Here is a 19,780-nt window from a genome sequence, read left to right on the forward strand (position 1 = left end):
ACAAAAAAACAACAAAAAAAACGCTAAACAATAATGTGATTCTGATGCAAAAGTAGAAAGATGAATAAAGCAGAATAGAAACTAGGCAATCAGTCCAGTATCCCAGGATTTAGTATATTACAAAAGGGCTATCACATATCAGTGGGAAAGGGAATAGTAGTCCTACTGGCGCTGTAACAATGGATTAGCATTTGGAAACAAAATCAGTTTTGTTCCTAACCCAACACTGTAAACAAAAACACACTTTACATGGTTCAGAATTAAATATAAAAATAGAGAAGAAAAAAAAAGATAAAATGTAGGAGCATCTGTATGATAAAGGTATTAGTAAGCCTAAAAGCAATCAGTGAAAATAAAGAGAAGGTGGAGGAATTTTTTTTTTTTTTTTTTTTGAGACAGGGTTTTTGTCACACAGGCTGGTGTGCAGTGGCATGATCTCAGCTCACTGCAGACTCCTCAACCTCCCAAGTTCAAGTGATCCGCCAGCCTCAGCGCCGCCAAGTAGCTGGGACTACAGGTGTGTGCCACCATGCCTGGCTAATTTTTGTATTTTTGGCAGAGACAGGGTTTCGCCATGTTGACCTGGCTGGTCTCAAACTCCTGAGCTCAAGCAATCCTCCATCCACCTTGGCCTCCAAAAGTATTAGGATTACCGGGGTGAACTACCACGCCTGGTTGTAAAGGGATTTTTAGAAGAGTTTTTTGAAAGATCTGTATTTCAAAATATATAGAAACCAAATTAATAGGCACATAAATGGAAACTATGACAGAAAAGGGGATAAATCCAATACATGAGGGTCTCCCCCAAATCAGTAAAACACAAGGGTATATCAATAAATGGAACAGGGAAATATTTTCACAAAATTACAAATGGCTAACACTTGAAAAAAATCATTTTTCTTCATCATAAACACAATATATTAAGTATTTCCTCCTCTTCTTACAATTAAACTAGTAAATGTTAATAAGGACAGTCAACTTTTCTGGAAAATAACCCGTTAACATGTTTAGAGGTCTTTAAAATTCATTTATTCCAATTCCTAGGATTTGTAACACTTCTAGGATCTATATTAAGGAATTCAGAAATGCTCACAAAGGTTTTGCACAAAGGCTTTCTTCTCAGTGGCTACATAATAAAAAACAGGAAGGAATCTATAGTCATATAATACAGGAAACATTGTACATCCACATATTAATCAATAAAAATATTTTCAAATAATTTTAATGATTTGGAGATGCTTATACTAAATTAATAAAATGGAAATGATGCAAATTGAATCTGAAATACGATGTTTTTCTATAACAATATGCAAAGAAGGGAAATATACTAAAGTCTTAGTGTTTTTCTGGGGGAAGCAGGGGTACAGTTGGTTTTAAATCTCTTCTCTATACTTACCTAAGCTTTTGAAAATGTTTTCTATAATGAGTATGTCTTACTTTAGTTATTTTGGGGAGAAATCGGATTATGCAGCAAAAATTTGTATTGAAGGAATCCACCTAGAAGAATCTTCATATACTCTTTTCCAAATTAGGAGAAGCACTGCAGCAACACTGTTTATTACTGATACCCAACTTTATGAAAAAGTAACCTGAATAGCATAACAGCAACATAATGTAATAAAGTGCCTTTTCAGTATGTGTTTAATGATACTGTTGCCATATGACAACACTGCTATTTTTAAAACAACTATATGCAACCTTTTAGTCATTTTACAATGATTTTACTTAAAATCAAGTGACAAAATTGGTATAATTATTGCATTTGGCAGTATAGTTGCATTTGAGGTAAGTTCATATTAAAGTATATCGTGTAATTTCATTTGTGTCCATTAGAGCTTCTTAAAAAAATGACTGATTTTATGTAGTTACTCTAGTGACTGCCATTAAATGCACTCCTCTTTTTTTAAACTTTCACAATAAGTTACAATACAAAGGTAAAAAGCGTACATAAAACACGGCAATATGTTATAAGCAAACACTTAAAAGCTTAAGGGCTACCCTCTTATTGAAACGCCTAATATTTCAAATTTAAAAGAGAGGTAGCTAAGCAACACTGTACTTCCAATTGCAAATAGTATTTTGTTTCCCCCTCCATGTTGCTAGGAGAACATTACCACATAACTTTCAAAATAGTTAAGAGAGCACAGATCTAAGTATTAAAATTATGTAAAAAAAAAAAAAACTTAGGATTTTGAAAACTGTACACACTTATTGGGAAGCAAATGGAAAATTTCCAAGGTTTCAATGAGATTCTTAAAGTATAATGAGCATATCAGTTCAGTTAAATTGTATTTTAAGGAAATAAAGTATAAAACAATCTACTAAGGTTATAGTTATAATTATTTCAGAAAATAGCTGTGTTCAACTATTTAATTAGTGGTAGTTTATTAATATTTCCAGTCTATATCCTTTATATAAAATACAATTTGTATTTTTCAAATTATATTAATAGTATAAGTCAAACTGGTAGGCAGAATGTAAGACAGCTTCTAAGATACCCTCAACCTGGGATACATGCCCTATATAATACCCATCCTTTGAGTCTGGACAACACCTGTGAATATGATGGACTATCACTCCTATGATTAGGCTGAATTATATGGCATATGAGGGATTCTGAGGATATAATTAAGGTCCCTAATCAGTTGATTCTCAGTTAATAAAAAAGGAGATTATCCAGAGCATAAGGAGAGAGGTGGGAAATAAGGCACTGAAATAATCAGATGAGCCCTTTAAAAGGAGGTCTAGGTATCAGAGACTGAAATTGGAAAGACAGATATATTCGAAGTAGCCAAGATGCTCTCCTGTTGGCCTCCCTGAATCAAGCGGCCAGGTTGTACAGTGCAGTACAGACACGGAATGGCAGACAGCCTTTACAACCGATTGACACCCTCAGTCCTACAAACACAAAGAACTGAATTCTTTTAATTAGTAGGCTTGGAAGAGAACCCTCAGCCTCAAATAAGATGACAGTCCTGGTTGACACCTTGATTAAAACTTTGTGAGACCCTGAACAGAGGAACTAGCTAAGCTATGCCTGGACTCCACTCATGGAAAGTGCGAGATAATAATGGTTTTAAATCACTAAGTTTGTTATACACCAATAAAACTAATTCACAAACAAATCTGCCAAACCTGGATGAATAAACAATACATGAACAAGACATGAAACTATTTATTACATCTGATACTAAAAAAGTATTCAAGGAATCTACTTGCATTGTTGGCAGAGTTCCTTGGGTGGAATAACACAGTTATGACATTAACTTTATGTTTTAAAAAAATAGAAGTAAAGAAAAATAGCTGAATTCTTCCTAGTCTTCCATACCTATTTATTATTCTCTAAGACCTACCTCAAATTTCACCTCCAGATTAAGTCTATTCTCATACCCCAGTAAGAATTAATTTCTTCTTTTCAGGGCACTGGTGATATTTGGTTTATTATCTCACACGACGGATTAATGACGGATTAAATTAAATGTTAATATATGGGTGTCAGTCTACTACATTTTGATCTGTTAGTGATACCTATTTTTGAACCTGATCAGGCCCTCACAAGCTCTGGATACAACAGGCCAATTTGTCTTAGTTATGTATTATTTTCCTCTTGAAGAGAAGAAATATAAATTATTCAAATATAAACATCATCTATTTAATGCCAATTCATTAATGTTCTTGGTTTTAGGATTTAAGGAAAAATTAAGAATTGCAGTGATCACTTGTATAATCTACTTTAGGATTCCATAGTGAGAAGTCATAAGTTAAAAAATATTCTTTTGGCCAGGTGCGGTGGCTCACACCTGCAATCCCAGCACTTTGGGACACCAAGGCAGGTGAATCACGAGGTCAAGAGATCGAGACCATCCGGGTCAACATGGTAAACCCCATCTCTACTAAAAATACAAAAATTAGCTGGGCATGGTGGCGCACACCTATAGTCCCAGCTACTCGGGAGGGTGAGTCAGGAGAATCACTTGAACCCAGGAGGCGGAGGCTGCAGTGAGCTGAGATGGTGCCACTGCACTCCAGCCTGGCGACAGAGTGAGAATCCATCTCAGGCACACAAAAAACAATTCTTTTAAAATCATGTAAAAAATAGAATTCCAATGGAGGAGGTTAAAAGACTTTCCAATTGGGCAAAGTAACTACAGTTGGTGAAAACATTCAAAGTTGGCAGCAAGACCTGTTGTGGTATTCCATTCAGTGGATCTCATTTCAATGTATTACTTCATTGTGCAATTAATGAAATCCAAGGATCTCCACAGGAGTGGCATCCACTGAAGAGGCATCCAGGCTTAGTTTCCTAGTAACCACTCCTAATTTTTTGGATTCTATTATATTTCTAGAGGCAACATCCTCCAATATTGTGAGTGGCATACTTTAAAACTGAAGATTATGGATGAAATTAAATTTGCAAGTCCACTGACCTTAAAATAGTGATATTATACTGGATTATTTAGGTGAGCCCAATAGTATCACAAATGTTCTTCAGTGTGGTAGAGGGAGGCAGAATAGGGAGAACAAGAGCAATGACAATATAGCTTTTACATTCAAATGTCCAAGAGCTCTTTCTTATACAAAGAAACTTTTTTGTTTGTTTGTTTTATACCATCCTAGTCTTCTTTAGTATATAAAATAAGGGTCAGATGGCAATGACATTCTACCTTTAATTTACTTTGAAGAAAGTAACTCTCATCCTAGGATTCAACATTGAGGGTGAAAGAGGGAAGGAAGCAAGAAACCAAAGTAAAGTCCAGTTGTTTGTGTAAATGCCCTTCAATTTGGATCTTTCTGATGTTTTCTCATAATTAGATTCAGCTTATGCATTTTGTTTGTTTATCAGAAATACTTTGTAAGTAATACTGAGTCCTAATTGTATCACATTATGATCAGTTTGTTCCATTATTGGTGATGTTGGCTATGGTGGCATCCTTCAAGTTATAATACAATAAAATTACTATTTTGACTCTTTATAATTGGTAAGTAATTTATGGGACAATAAAGATTTTCTTTTCTACTCAAAAAATGTAAAATAATTTGAAGTTCAAAGTAAATGAATATATTTTTTAGTTCTTAACCAAGAAAAATAACCCACAGTCCCCTCAAATAAATAATAAAGCTTCATTTATCAACAGTGTCTATCAGTGTCTGTTTAGGGGTAATCAGAGTTTGCATGACGGATTAAATGCTAAGGAATTATCTGCCCATCTTGAACAATTAGAACCTCAGACAAAAGGTAATAAACAATGGTTTTCAGACATTGCACAATTTGTACCAGTTTTCTGATCCCTGAGAAAAAGGAAACAAATGAGTCCTTTAATTGCCCCATGTTCATTGCCTGTAGGCAGTTTCCAAACTACAGCACAAGGAAAGAGACCCAAACACAGCCTGGCAGTCTTGCTGAGTGTAAGAGACACAAATTAGAATTCAGGGAGGTTTAGGTGGTTAGAATTTGCAGGATAGAAGAGGAGGGAGCTGCACAGAAAGAAATATACGCAGGAGCTCCAGAGATCTGCAGAGGAATATACTTGCATTTTTGGCAGAGTTCTAATCTATGCATGCATGACAAGAAACTACCTATAGCTGGTAGAAGGGAAAAAATATCAAAAGGCCAAACAATTCCCAAAGCTCCTTCAGAGTTGGGAATTGTTCATGTACACACTTAAAGAAATGGACAGACCTTGTAAGATACAAAAGCATCAGGTCACAGCTTATAGTGAGGCTAAATCAGGATAGTGGGGCTATCTAACAAAAAAAAAAAAAAAGACTAGACTGCTCTGGATCTGTCGGTAACAACTTAAAAGCAATTCTTAAAGTGATCAAACTTACCCTCAAACAAAATTCATCACTCACTATATAAATAAAGCAAAAATCTAAAGTCCAGCAGCTAATAGCAACAAAAAACCTAAAAATATCTAGCATCCAACTTAAAAATCCAGGCATGCAAAGAAGAGATATATGACATACAGCCAGGAGGAAAAACAATTACTAGAAAAAGACTCATAAATAAAAAATGAAAAAGATGATGATTTCAATGGACAGGGATCTGAAAGCAGATATTTTAAATCAAATGTAAAGAAAAACATGAACATATGAGGAATATTTAAATAAGACCCATATAAGATCTTGAGATAAAAAAATATGAAATTTCGTTTCATATGAAATGAAAAATACATTGGATGGAATTAACAGCAGATAATACACTGGAAAAGAAACATCAGAGAACAAATAAAATAGCAATAGAAATTATTCAAAATGAAGCACAGAAGAGAAAGGGCAGGGAAAAAAATAAACAGAGCCTAAATAAGCTATGGCAAATATCAAGCCGGGTAACATTTGCCTAATTGGAGTCCCAAGTAGGAAGGGAGAAAAATATCTAAAACAAATAATGACACAGGATTTTCTCGCCCCTTCACCAGACTCGCAACAGAGGCACCCTGTTTACTCGGCCACCATGCTCAACCCCTTGTGGGAGGGAGCATGTGAGCGAGCAAGTGTGGGATCTGACTGGCCATTCCGGGCACTGGCAGGAGAAAGCTCCATGCAAGGCCCACAGTAGCACCCAGGTGAGGGTGCCCATGACCCTGAAGCCCCAGAGTGGGTGTTATAGTGTTCTCTTAGTTCTCCCTCTGTAGACAGTGGTGTGTTAGCAGCTCAGCTGGCCCCTTGCCTCAGTGCATGGAGCAACGGGGCGACTGCCCTCTACCAGCAAGGGTAAAAGGCTGGTGTCAGAGCCTTTCTAGGTACCCACGCTTGGTAGGTCCTGAGCTCTTGTCTGGTGTCCAAGAAGAATGAGGTCGTGTAGACAACTGAAGGATGGTGAGGTGGAGAATTTTACTGAGCAATGAAAATGGCTCTCAGCGGAGAAGGGAGCTGGAGAGGGGACAGAAAGCGCACGTCACCTTCCCTGAAGTCAGGTTATCTCTTCCTGAAGTTCAGTCCTATCCCTCGAAAGGGCACGTCACCTTCCCTGAAGTCAGGTTATCTCTTCCTGAAGTTCAGTTGTATCCCTCAAAGTCCAGCCATCTCCCTCCTTATCAACTTAGTCTGGGATCTTTATAAGCAGAGGATGGGGGTGGGGCAGGCCGTAGGTAGTTTTGGAAAAGGCGACATTTGATTGGTAAAAGGGCATTATTCAGAAAGAACCAACTGGGAGAGAGTAGGCAAACCTTGGGCCATGGGTTTCAGGCTGTTTGCTTTTTTTGGCCTGAAGGTGGGGTTTCACTGGGCACCCATCCCTGTCTGCCTAGAATTTCTCTATCTCCTGCCTCTATCAATAATAGCTGAAATTTTTCCAAATTTCATGAAAACTAGAAACTATCAGATCCCTAAAGCTCAACACCAAGCAGAAGAAACACAGAGAAAACCACACAAAGGGATAGCATAATCAAAATACTGGCAATGACAGAGAATATCTTTAAAACAGTCAGAGAAAAAGGGATTTGTTCTTACAGAGCAGGGTTCAATAAACTACAATACACACGCTGGACATCTGTTTTCATTACTAAAGTTTCAATGGAACACAGTCATACCCTTTCATTTACACATTATCTATTGGGACTTTCACACTATACCAAAAATTGAGTAGCTGTAACAAACACCATTGTGACCGACAAGCCTAAAATATTTACTATTTGACACTTTAAGAAAGAGTTTGTAGTTCCTTGCTACGGAGAAACAAAAATAAGAATGACTGAAGGTCGGCTGTCAGAAACCATGGAGGGCAGAAAACAATAGAAAGACACCTTTAAAGTGCTGAAAGAAAAAACTAAAAATCTGAATCTTGAAGTACAGGGAAAATGTACCACGTTAAAAATCCAAAAAGTACATTAAAACTATATTTTACGTGATATCAAAAGAAAACCACCAACACACCAAAAATCAATAATGCTTGTTTCCAGTTATACAGATATTCCTAAACGGGCAAACAGTTAATGGGAAAAGTTTTAAAATTATTGTAACAGGATTTTGTTACTTTGCTACTTAAAAGGTAAATTCCAACTCCTTGTTTTTAGGCAGAATTTCTTTAACTTCTTTAATATGGATCTCTCAAGAGAATCATCACATTCTTTCAAGTGTAAAAGGAGGACTGGCATCCTCCTTCTGAGATACATAGGCTGAAGAACAAATCATTAAGCCTCCCACTGTGCTTAAATGAAATCACTCTTGGGATAAAATAGTTAATTTCAGTCAAATTAATTTTTTGGAACACTATTTGCTTGTATTAAAAAAGATCATAACATTCCTTATAAAATAAATTATCTAAAGTTTGAAAAAGTATTTTTAACAAAAGTAATCACTTTTAGTCATGGCAGTCATACAAATGTTTAACATATTTGTACAACAAAAGTGAATCCCATAATTACTTTTCCCGTACTCTACTTACAATGATCTTTCCCATGGATAAAGGCCCTCTATGTGGTTTAATCAATGACAATACCCTGAAACAGTCCTTTTCTGCTTCTATATACTAGTTGAAGACAGCATGCTAATGTTTATAGTTTATTATAATAATTACTTGATAATTTTAGTTATTCTAGATACAGCTATTTAGCATGAGGAAAATGTTTAACTAGCATCTACATATCAATATATAATTTATACATCTCTCTCAGGCAACGTAACAGATTGAATAACACTACTCTTTAAAAGTAGACATTATTTCACAAGACTAAGATATCTATTGGCATATTTTAAACTAGAAACACCTTAATTAATCAAAACTAGGTAACATGGATACTATTCTGTCTTCACTAAGTATTAATAGCCTTGGATATAGAACTGGTAAATAAAAAAGATACACAAAATCAAATAATTAAATACACTGATTAGGCACTGATAAATATATATGAATGTAGATTAAAGTAAAACAGTCTTTTAAAGGAAAATATGTGTTTAAGAATGATCAGAAATTATAATCTGAGATAACTGACATAATAATACACAAGTTACCCACCAAACATGACTGGTATGACAAAATGAAAGTTAACCCTGAATGTTAAAAATCTACAACTAAAGATATTGATTCCTTTAATATAAAATGTGACTTTTCTGACATGCATATACCAGTTTTAAAGTGAATGATAATCTTAACTCTTATCAGGAAGCACATTAAGGTGATTTCAGGTCAACTTAGATGGCAGATTAGATAACTCCTAGTTACATTATTTCGAGCAGTTACAAGTCAGTATCTAAACTACTGCCAAGAATATAGCATGAGGCTGAAGGGAACTGTGTTTTAATTTGTCTCTATCCAGTCAGTTTCTGTATCTATGTGAGAAGAGATCCCCCGGGGCTTTAATTTCTTTTTTTCCAGTGATACTTCTGGTAATGTTTTTGGTGGATCCCTGGATTTCAGTGATGTTAAGATAGGCATATAATAACAAATTGATAAAAGTAACAATGTATTTTCCTGTTTTCTTTTATCAATTTGTTATTATATGTCTATCTTTTTCTTTCCTTTAACTAAGATGTTAACTTACCTTATTACATTGTAAGTCAAAACCATCCCACTAGAAAAACAGAATGCGTTGGGCATGAGTAATTTCATTTATTTTCTTCACTGTATAATGCACCATTTTTTCCTTGTATAGTTTCTCTACCTTAAAAGCAGGTACAAATATATAGCTAGTGAACCAAGAAGCTCCACTTTTCCATTTCCTGGAGCTGAAAATGGCCCATTTTCTCACTTACAGTACTGCTTACCTCAACTTCTGGAAAGTCAGTATTTATTAAAAACCAACAATCCTCCAGCAAACCATTCATATGCCCCTAATACTATGGTTTACACTTCACCCTTAAAACAAATACAGTTAGAGAACCTAATAATATATCAGATGCTATGTGATACATTTTGGCATAACGGACAACAGGAAAAGAAGACATTCTTCATATTTGGCACATTTATAAAATTACAATGAATTTTAAAGGATTAAAACTCAATTTAGAATAGTCATTATGCTTCTATCATGTCTTATTAAAGTCAAAATCTATTATAAAGCATATTTAATGTCTTTAATATTTGTAAACAAATTTTTAAAGAAAAAGAAAAATTTATTATATATTATTTGTGAAGAAGCACCAAAAACTTTTTTGAAAGCCTCTTTGTTAGTAACTAAGTTGATGAAGATGTAACAGAAAGGGAGTAAAGTTAATTACTACCAAGTATCTTAATATTCAAAGCAATACAAAGGGTCAAATGTCTAATATTCATTAGGGACGTTTGCGTTCTAAATGTGATGAACTGTGAATTACTTTGACTTGTGAAGATGTGTATCTGTCTAGTTGTTTTTAATTACTAATTGTTTTAGCTGTATGTAGCTAATTCTCAAGCATTCAAGGTCCACTCATAAGTTAATGCTTATCAAGGCCCACTCATAAGTTAATGCTTATCAAGGCTCTTTGACACTCACTTTTCTCACCACTTTGGACATTCCACTATGAGCTGCCCACAGTAGTGGGGAAGAGATTAAAAAAACAGTACAGGCAATCTTCAACCAGTGAATGAGTTATATTCTAAACATTCTCCTTATCATCAGTTTTTTGGAAATTAAAAATGATTTTATTGAAAATCATGTTATGAATGGTGGCTAGATTATCCAGATAGTCCACAAATGCCTATTAAATTCTGAAGGCCACTGTACCATTTAAACCAAATGGAACCTCGGAATAGGTGACCACATAGCAGAAACTTTCTCTTTTCAAGTGAGCCATCCATAGGTAAAATTTTAAATAAGCAAAGCTAATCTTTAGCACTCTCCCCTATCATTTTTTGAACCCACATCTCTTCATATCTCTACATGTCTTAAACCCTCTTTGGGAAGTCAAGTGCAGCTGGGGTGAAGAAAGCAACCGCAAACAGAATTGAGAAGGTAACTCTCTTTAGGCCAGTATCTAAATAAATGATACTCATTTGCTGAAGAATTCTGAACTAAATCTGTTGATACTTATTCTTCCAAAATACATTTTCAATTAATCAGAACATGAATTACACCTGTTGATATCTCCTTCATCAAAATTTTCTGGAGACAAAGCCTTCGTGAAAAAATGCTCATAAGGAGGAAGTATACCACAGTAGTTAAGAAGATAAATTTTGGAGTCAAACAGACCTAGAATCAAATTCTGGCTATCCCACTTATGAGATGGAAGACCTTAGGCAAATTATTTAAACTATTCTGAACCTCAGTTAATTCATGTATAAAATGGGAACAATTTCATCAACGGTACTAGTTATTTTCGGATGATCATTATCATTATCAATTGTAAAATATGTTTTGCACCTATTTACAGTTGTACAACAAAAACGAAAAGAAACAGATGCTTCCTCAACTATTCTCAGTTTAAAAATCTTTATAAATTTGGTGAAAACAGGTATCTGTTTCTGCTTGGGAATACTTACCACTAGTGACACAATTTCCATTTCCATCATAGAAATTTCACATATCAGAAAAGGGATGTAATGACAAATTTGTAGGTGGACCAAACATTTTCAAACTTAAAGTTGATGATAATTATTAAAATGTTGATTGTCATTCTCAAACGGCTTTACCCTTGCATTTATCCCTTGAGAAGTGACATTTTTGAAAGTGGCTGTAGTAAGTTATAATATGAAAGCTGATGTTAATTTATATTAATTTAAAAACATATCTGATATTAAGAGATTAGTCCATGACCTTCAAAAAGTTTAGTTTTCATTACTTGCCTCATCACTTGAATAAAAATAAATGAAAAATGTATTATTTTTCACTAGACATCAATTTTAAAGTTGCTATGGTTAGGGAAAGCTCTACATGATTTTAAAGCAATATAAGTCAGTCCTGAGGCAGACAGAGTGCTAGGGATTCAGCATCCTTTTGATGAGTTTCCAGATATTGATAATTCAATAGGCACATTTTTTAAAAGAAGGTGGCAGAGATTTCTACTTGATAGACATTTCAGTCAACCTTCAGTAAAGTTTAGCTGTAATGGGGTAGGTATTACTGTAACGGAAAAACACTAAAATGCCAAAATTGCAACAGTGGAACAACATGAAGAGTAATGACAAACAAAAACAGAAGAATTGAAAAATTACTGCAATCCATGTCACATAATGTAAGGAGCTAGAATTACACAGCCTGGGACAACATTTCAAAATGCAGAAAAGTGAAAAGAGATTCTCAACTATACATATTTTGAAATATCCCAATTACAAGAGTAAGAAGCTAATTATACAAATAAAATGTTTGTCTGTGGGCAGAGACTGCAAATAATTCAAATTACCTGTACTGGTCCTCAACCTGAGGTGGTACTATGTTCCAAAGGTGGGGAAGAGTTCAGAAAAGGTGTGGTCTTTTTTTTTTTTTTTTTTTTTTAGCATCACAATGACTAAGCAGTGCTACTGGCAACCAGTAGTTAGAAGGACAAGGGATGCCAAACATCCTGTGATGCACAGATCAGTCCTGCACAGTGAAAGAACTGTCCCATCCAAATACCTAGAATACTCCCACAGAGCAACAATGGACACACCAGGATACTGTACGAACTGGTTACATTGGAAAAAATGATCTCTAGCACTAAAAAGGAGTAACAAAGAACAGATGAAACAAGACTCTGCAAGATAATCTATGTTTTAAGCAAGAGCCTGGCAGGAGACCCCAGTACTTCTCTCTAAGAAACTAAACCTGTAATGGATACATAGCTCTAATCTTTTGTGCAGCTTATCTTAAAAAAAGAGAATAGTAAGGTGATACTATACCACCATCATGTGCAGTGTGCAGAGGGCCATTAAAAATAGAAATCTTGCAATCTACTAATCTTGTCAAAATATTAAAGGATTTGTAGGAGGCCTTATAACTGAAATAGGGGGAACCAGAGAAAGCCTAGAAGATGGTTAAGAACACAGTGGGGAAAACAACAGATATTTCTCCACAAAGATAAGGTATTCACTGATGTATAACATTTGATTAAGTTAAAGTTTTTTAAAGCGTACACGGGTTTATGGCTTTGTTTACATGGAGCCTCTGCCTTAGTGGAGGGACCTAAATTTATGAAGATAAAATTGACTCATAATGGTGACCCCCAGAATTGAATCTCTCACACATCTTAAACCCCAGGCAAGCATCTACCAAAAGGTTTCTAATCAAGCTGTTTAAATGTGTGTGTGTGCGCGCATGCACGCTTGCTTAATATAAGAAGCTGAGATAGTAAAGATAAATTTAGTGTCACATATAGAAATAATAATCATCAGGACCAAGAACAGAGAGACTCCTGGGAGGTTTAAATTCAGTACTTAGTTTACTGAGTTCACACCATGCCTCTGATGCTTTCATGTAAATATGATTACAGTCGAGTAATCATATTTACAGTCGAGTAATCATACTTACCATCACACATTTTCATTAAATAATTGTTTCATAGTTATAACTATGTAACTTTTGAGACATAAAATATTGATAATATATCTTTTCTTGTATTAACATAACTTTTACCACTGAAACTAATAGTTGCTTCACTACCCTGTTCACTTAATTTTCTATGTCACTCTAACTATTAATCTACTCAACTTTAAAACTTCTTTTAACATGGTCAGACACATTAGATAATTTGTCACCATTCCACCGACTGCAGACACCCATCTTGGAGTCCTTCATTGTCTTGCTCCAATTTGTACTCTTTACTCTTCAAACTTCTACACAATTGTCACCTCAGAACGCACTTCACCATAAATGGGAATTTCACTAGCATCTCACCATGATGGCACAATCTCTTGTGCCTTGGATGATTTTCCCTCAGGATTTTTGGTTTGCTCTTTCATTTAATGGATCATATCTCAAGTAGCTTCTTCACAAAGGATGAATAAGAAAAATTATCTATTGAGACTTGGAATGTCTTTCCTATTTTATGATACTTACACCATAATTTGGAAATGAACAGAACCTTAAGTTGGAAATTATTTTCTCACATAATTTTGAAGACACCACTCCACTGCTTTCTGGTTTGACTGGTATCTTCCGGGAGGAATTCCTCAATCTTCTGCTAATAAAATATAAGCCTAAATTCCAGTGTTCTGAAAGCTAAACAGGAAGAAGACACTTGGGAGGAAGACAAGAGGGTGTTTCTTTTTGGACCCAACCTCTGAGGTGCCTGGTACCTATCTTCCCAGGGTTCTGCAGTATAAACCGTCTAGTTCTTACAGGACTCCAGAGTGATGGAAGTTACGGCTGAGCTTTTCCACTCTGCTAAATGTCAGAGGGTAAAGCATAAAAATGTCTTCAACCTGTCATGCTTAACTAGTTTATAAACATACTCGCAAATGTTGGTACCAATTACCACAGTGTCCTCAATTTATGCCTATTTATACACCCCTCCAGTAGTATTACTGCCTCAGGCATCACTGAGTATTACTACTTTTCATATATTTGCTTGAAGTTAAAAAAAAAATGAAACTTTCTGATAAAAATAAACAATTCTAACATCATTAATGAACATCAACATGTTTTATCAGTTTATTATCCTCTACTATTTCAACTTTTGAGGCATGTCTGTGTGAGTTCTTCACGTAAGTGCATTAGGCTGTTCAGTTTTTTTCTTGCCATTCTGTAAGAGTTCTTTATAATACAAAGATGTTAATTCCACGAGGAAAATATTTTTCCACTTTGATATCTGCCTTTTCTTTCTTTTTGAGATAGGATCTCACTCTGTTGCCCAGGCTGGAGTACAGTGGCGTGATCACAGCTCACTGTAACCTTGAACTCCTGGGCTCAGGGTAACCTCCTGCCTCATCCTCCTGAGTAGCTACAATTACAGGTGCCCATCACCATGCCTGGTTAATTTATGTTTTTTTGTAGAGATGGGGTCTCACTCTGTTGCCCAGGCTGGTCTGCCTTTTCATTTCAATGTAGAGACATTTTACATTTTTACATCACTTGAACCCAGGAGTTCAAGACCAGCCTCAGCAACATGGCAAAACTCCATCTCTACCAAAAATAAAAAAAAATTAGATGGGTGTGGTAGGATGCACCTGTAGTCCTAGCTACTTAAGAGGCTGAGGTGGGAGGATCACTTGAGCCCGGGGGGTCGAGGCTTCAGTGAGCCATGATTATGCCACCACATTCCAGCCTGGGTGGCAGAGACCCTGCCTCAAAAAAATTTTTAAAAAGTAGATATTTTTTTCTACTGAAAAATCATACACACTATATCAACTACGCTGAGGGGCATTCACATTGTTTCCAGTTTGTTGTGGCCACATTAACGCTACTATAAATATTACTGTACTCAGATTCTTATACAGCAGTACTTTTCCTTATATATTAGAAGTACAAGCTAGATTCTCATGAGTGGAACGACTGTGTTGAAGAGTATGTATACAGATACTCCTGTAAGTCCTGATAAACCCATCATAAATTAAAAATATCATAAAGTTGAGAATGCATTTAATACACCTAATCTACCAAACATCATAGCTTAACCCAGCCTACCTTAAACATGTTCAGAACACACACATTAGCCTACAGTTGGGCAAAATAATCTAACACAAACCCTATTTTATAATAATGTCTCATGCAATTTACTGAATACTATATATGACATTAAACTTGTGACAGTTTTGCACCATAGTAAAGTTGAAAAATCCTAACTCAAACCATTCTAAGTCAGGGACCGTCTGTGTATTATATGTGAAGAGATGTTGTCAGTTGGTCATCTCAAGAGGTAGGAATAATCCATATTTCTAACAACAATGTACACAAGTACCTTTTTCCTAGCATCTCTGACAGAAATGGGTGATTTTGATTTTTAAAATATCTTTATTAGAGATCCAATCACATACCATAAAATTTACCCTCTTAAAATGTATAATTCAATGGTCTTAGAATATTCACAGAGTCATGCAATGATCACCACCAAGTTTAGGACATTTTCATCACTCCAAAAAAGAAACCCCGTATCATTAGTCAGTCCCCATCACCTCACCATGTCTCAGACCTAGGCACACATTTATCTGTTTTCTAGATTTGGCTATTCTTGACATTTTATATAAATGGAACCATATAATATGTTTTCTTGTGTGTGACTGGCTTCTTTCATTTAACATATGTTTTCAAGTTTCACTCACGTTTTAGCATGTATCTGTACTTCCTTTCCTTTTATTGCTGAATAATACTCTACTGTATAGATATGCTATATATGATTTATCTATTTATCAGTTGAACATTTGTGTTATTTCTACTTTTTGGCTATTAAAAATAATGCTGCAATGAATATCCACATAAGTTTTTGTGTAGCTGCATGATTTTATTTCTCTTGGGTATATAACTAGGTTGGAATATTGGGTCATATGGTAACTCTGTGTTTAACCTTTTGAGGAAATGTCAAACTGTTTATCAAAGTATTGTTTTAATTTTGCCAGTTTGATGAGCACTAAATAATTTCACTGAATTTGTAATGTGTACTTCCTCACTGAGTTTGAAGTTCCCTATTCTCATTCACTGGCCATGTCATTTATTTCTAAATAGATTTTCATCAATTTTTAAAATCTTTTTTCTACTGAGTTTTGCTTGCCTTTTATAAACATCCAAGAGTCCTTTGAATATTACAGATATTAAGGAATTTTCTGTTATCTTCTTTGTAAACATATTTGTCTTGATTGTAACATTTGTCTTTTAACTTTGTGGAACCTGTGTCATATAAAATATTCCATTTTTGTGGAGCTAAATATATCTTCAGAGTTTCAGGGTTCATTAAGAAGTTCTTCTCTACTTCCAGATTATACAAGCGGTTGCCTATATGTTCTTATAAGATTTTTAATTTTTATTTTACATTGTCTTTATGAAAAAAATTTACATTGCATATAGTATGAAATAGAGGCTTACCTGCTTTTCTACTGAAATAAAAATATATTTATCATATATTAAATTATCAAATATAATAAAAAAATTTTCTGGATTCTCTAGGATTCTGGTGTGTTTCAAGCTACAGGTCAGGACTACCTGTTGCTTACAACATCAGTTTAGTAGGCTTTAGCATTTAAAAAAATATAAAATAGAATACGAAAATAGAGTATATCATACGTAATAAGGATACGTGTGTGATAAAACCTTTTATTTATTTTAACATACACAAACATACACATCAAAGGTCATTATGCATATAAAATATTTCTTATCATGAATTAGAATCCATAAATTAAATCCATAAATTTGAAATTCACTCCTCCATGTGTTCCACTGATCCTCTCGTCTATTCCTTTGTCCATATAATATTTATCTGATTACAGATGCTTTAGGCTAATATTCTGATATCCAGTAAAAGAAGTGCCTCTCTTACATACTGTCTTTGGTTATTCTTGGACATTTGTTCTTCCACATAAATCATGTGGTCATTTTTTCCTAACATTAAAAAAGAAACACTTGTTTCTATTCTAATTAGAATTGCTAAATTGGCAGAATTTACACTTACACTTTCATCATATTGTTTATTTGGTATGTCTTTCTGTTTCTGAAACAGTACATTTCTATGATTCTTATTATACAGGTCTATGGTTTACTTGTTAAATCTAATTGTAATTATTTTATAGTTCTCTTCACTGCTGTGACAGAAAAATTTTCCCATTTTCATTTCTGTGTGTTTACTGCAAATACAGAGAAGCTATCAATTTTATTTAAGAAGCCAATTTTATTTGGCTATCTCATCACATTCTCTTATTAATTTTATTGTTCATAACTTGAGTCTCCTGGGTTTCCTAGGTATACAATCATATTTTCGAGGATGGCTAGAAAAATGGTAAATAATTTGACAGTATAAAATGGTAGTAGTGAGAATCCTATCTCCTGATTGTAAAAAGCAGTTTAAATATCACACACAAGAAATGAATTACTCAAATGACTGATACTCATTCCTCTCTCTTCTATTTCTTGTTTCTCCTTCTGTTTCAGCCTCTGTCCCTGCTTTGAAAGCTTCCATCTCTCCTGCAGCTTCTAAGTTGTGCTACTAGTGAGAGTCCTTGGCTTCTGGTGCCTGGGTAGTAGGGAAAAGAGGTGGTCCTGGCTTTCAGGGTACCATTAAAAATATGTTATCTATCCATTTAGAGATATGTATATGTAGTACAAGGCAAGATGCTAAAAGAAATATCAAGAAACTGAGACTGTCCAGAAAGATGATAAAATAGGATATATAAGACATAAAAATAAGTAATTCTATTTTAAATAGAAATGACATGTGCTCCAAAACAGGTATAGGTAAAGTATAATATTATTTCTCATGAAAGTAGTTACGGGGGAGATTATGCACTACAATAATGCTATAACTCAGATATAGATCAAAAAGCTTTTGTGAAACTAGCTGAACCTAATTATCACATGTATTACTATTCTCTTAGGAAAAAAGTTGCAAGCATTCATTCATTTATCGAGACGGTCCCACTCTGTCACCCAGACTGGAGTGCAGTGCCACAATCTCAGCTCACTGCAGCCTCAATCTGGATCCCAGGCCCAGGAGATTTTCCCACGTAAGCCTCCCAAGTAGGTGAGACTACAGGCACGCACCACCAAACCCGGCTAATTTTCTGTATTTCTTGTAGACATAGGGTTTTGTTGTGTCACCCAGGCTGGTCTTGAACTCCTGGGCTCAAGTGATCCACCCACCCTGGCCTTCCAAGGGGCTGGGATTATAGGCATGAGCTACCATGTGCCCAGCAAAAATTTGCTTTTAAATAATGGACTTATCAGTTAATTTCTGACAACATAACTCATACGTTTCTAAAAGACCAGTTGGACCGGCTAATGGTAACAGTACTTAAGTTGTAGTACTGTCAAAAAAGGGAAATAACAAAAGGAATAAATGAAGAGTCTGCTATTAACAATGACCTGTCCTGACTACTCTTTTACTGAGAACAGGATTCATTTTATTCAATAAAAATAAAATACATAAATTCCTATCATGCAAAATTTCTTAAAGATAGGTATTAAGTAAAATCAAGTGCTACTGAACTTTAATATAATGTTTGTAATTCAGTGTTAAAATTAACACAGTCTCTTGTACTGCCAAAAAAATCACAATCTAAAATTTTCACCAGGGTCAAAAATTCTTTATCTTGGAATTCACACAGTGTATAATAGCAAAATGCAGCTGTTACATAAACCAGGTAGTTTATTGGTTCATTCATGCTATAAAAATATTACTGACATTTCATCTGGTCAACCATCTTAAAGGTTAATTCTTGTTTCCTCTTTCAGATTTTATTCTAGGTGAACTGTTCTGGGCAGATTCTATTTACCTATTCTGAGCAAACCACAAACTGTTTCATTGCTCACTCTTACTGTTAAGAACATATTGACTTGCTGCCTGCTCTGCTGTTTAATTCATTTATGCTGAGAGTCAGGCATGAAGACAGAATTTTAAATGTGACATTTGCAGACTGTTAGGTCATTTAAGCTCTGACAACACTAGGGAATTCCTGACATATAAACTGGATCTAATTACCAAGCACAGACGAGCTTCCCAAAGGAGCAAATTTCTGATCATTTTTTGTAATTTCTCACAGAATTGCAATACTAAATTTTAATGTCAATGAAAAATATATATAGCCAACATTTGAAAGTAAAAGCCTCTGTTTGTTTCAATAAAGTTCAAACTGGCACTTCTAATCAATACATATCAGCTAAATAAAAATTATTTTGACAGAAAAAGGCATATGGAAAAAAACACAATAACAATCAACATTCATAACAATTCTGAGAAAGTCTGCCATTTAAGGGCTTTTAATATTTACTATAATATGTAAAGTTCTGAAAATTCTGCTAGGTCT

General features: G+C 34.7%; 1 protein-coding gene across 2 annotated transcripts in view; it reads right to left on the reverse strand.

Annotated features, from left to right (window-relative positions):
- The window catches only part of PIGK (phosphatidylinositol glycan anchor biosynthesis class K), a 183,863-nt gene that overhangs the window by 8,979 nt on the left and 155,104 nt on the right, over window positions 1-19,780 (reverse strand). The gene's annotated exons all lie outside the window — the stretch shown is intronic.

The sequence above is a fragment of the Papio anubis genome, chromosome 1 (assembly GCF_008728515.1).
Source record: "Papio anubis isolate 15944 chromosome 1, Panubis1.0, whole genome shotgun sequence".
In the NCBI taxonomy this organism is placed as follows: domain Eukaryota; kingdom Metazoa; phylum Chordata; class Mammalia; order Primates; family Cercopithecidae; genus Papio; species Papio anubis.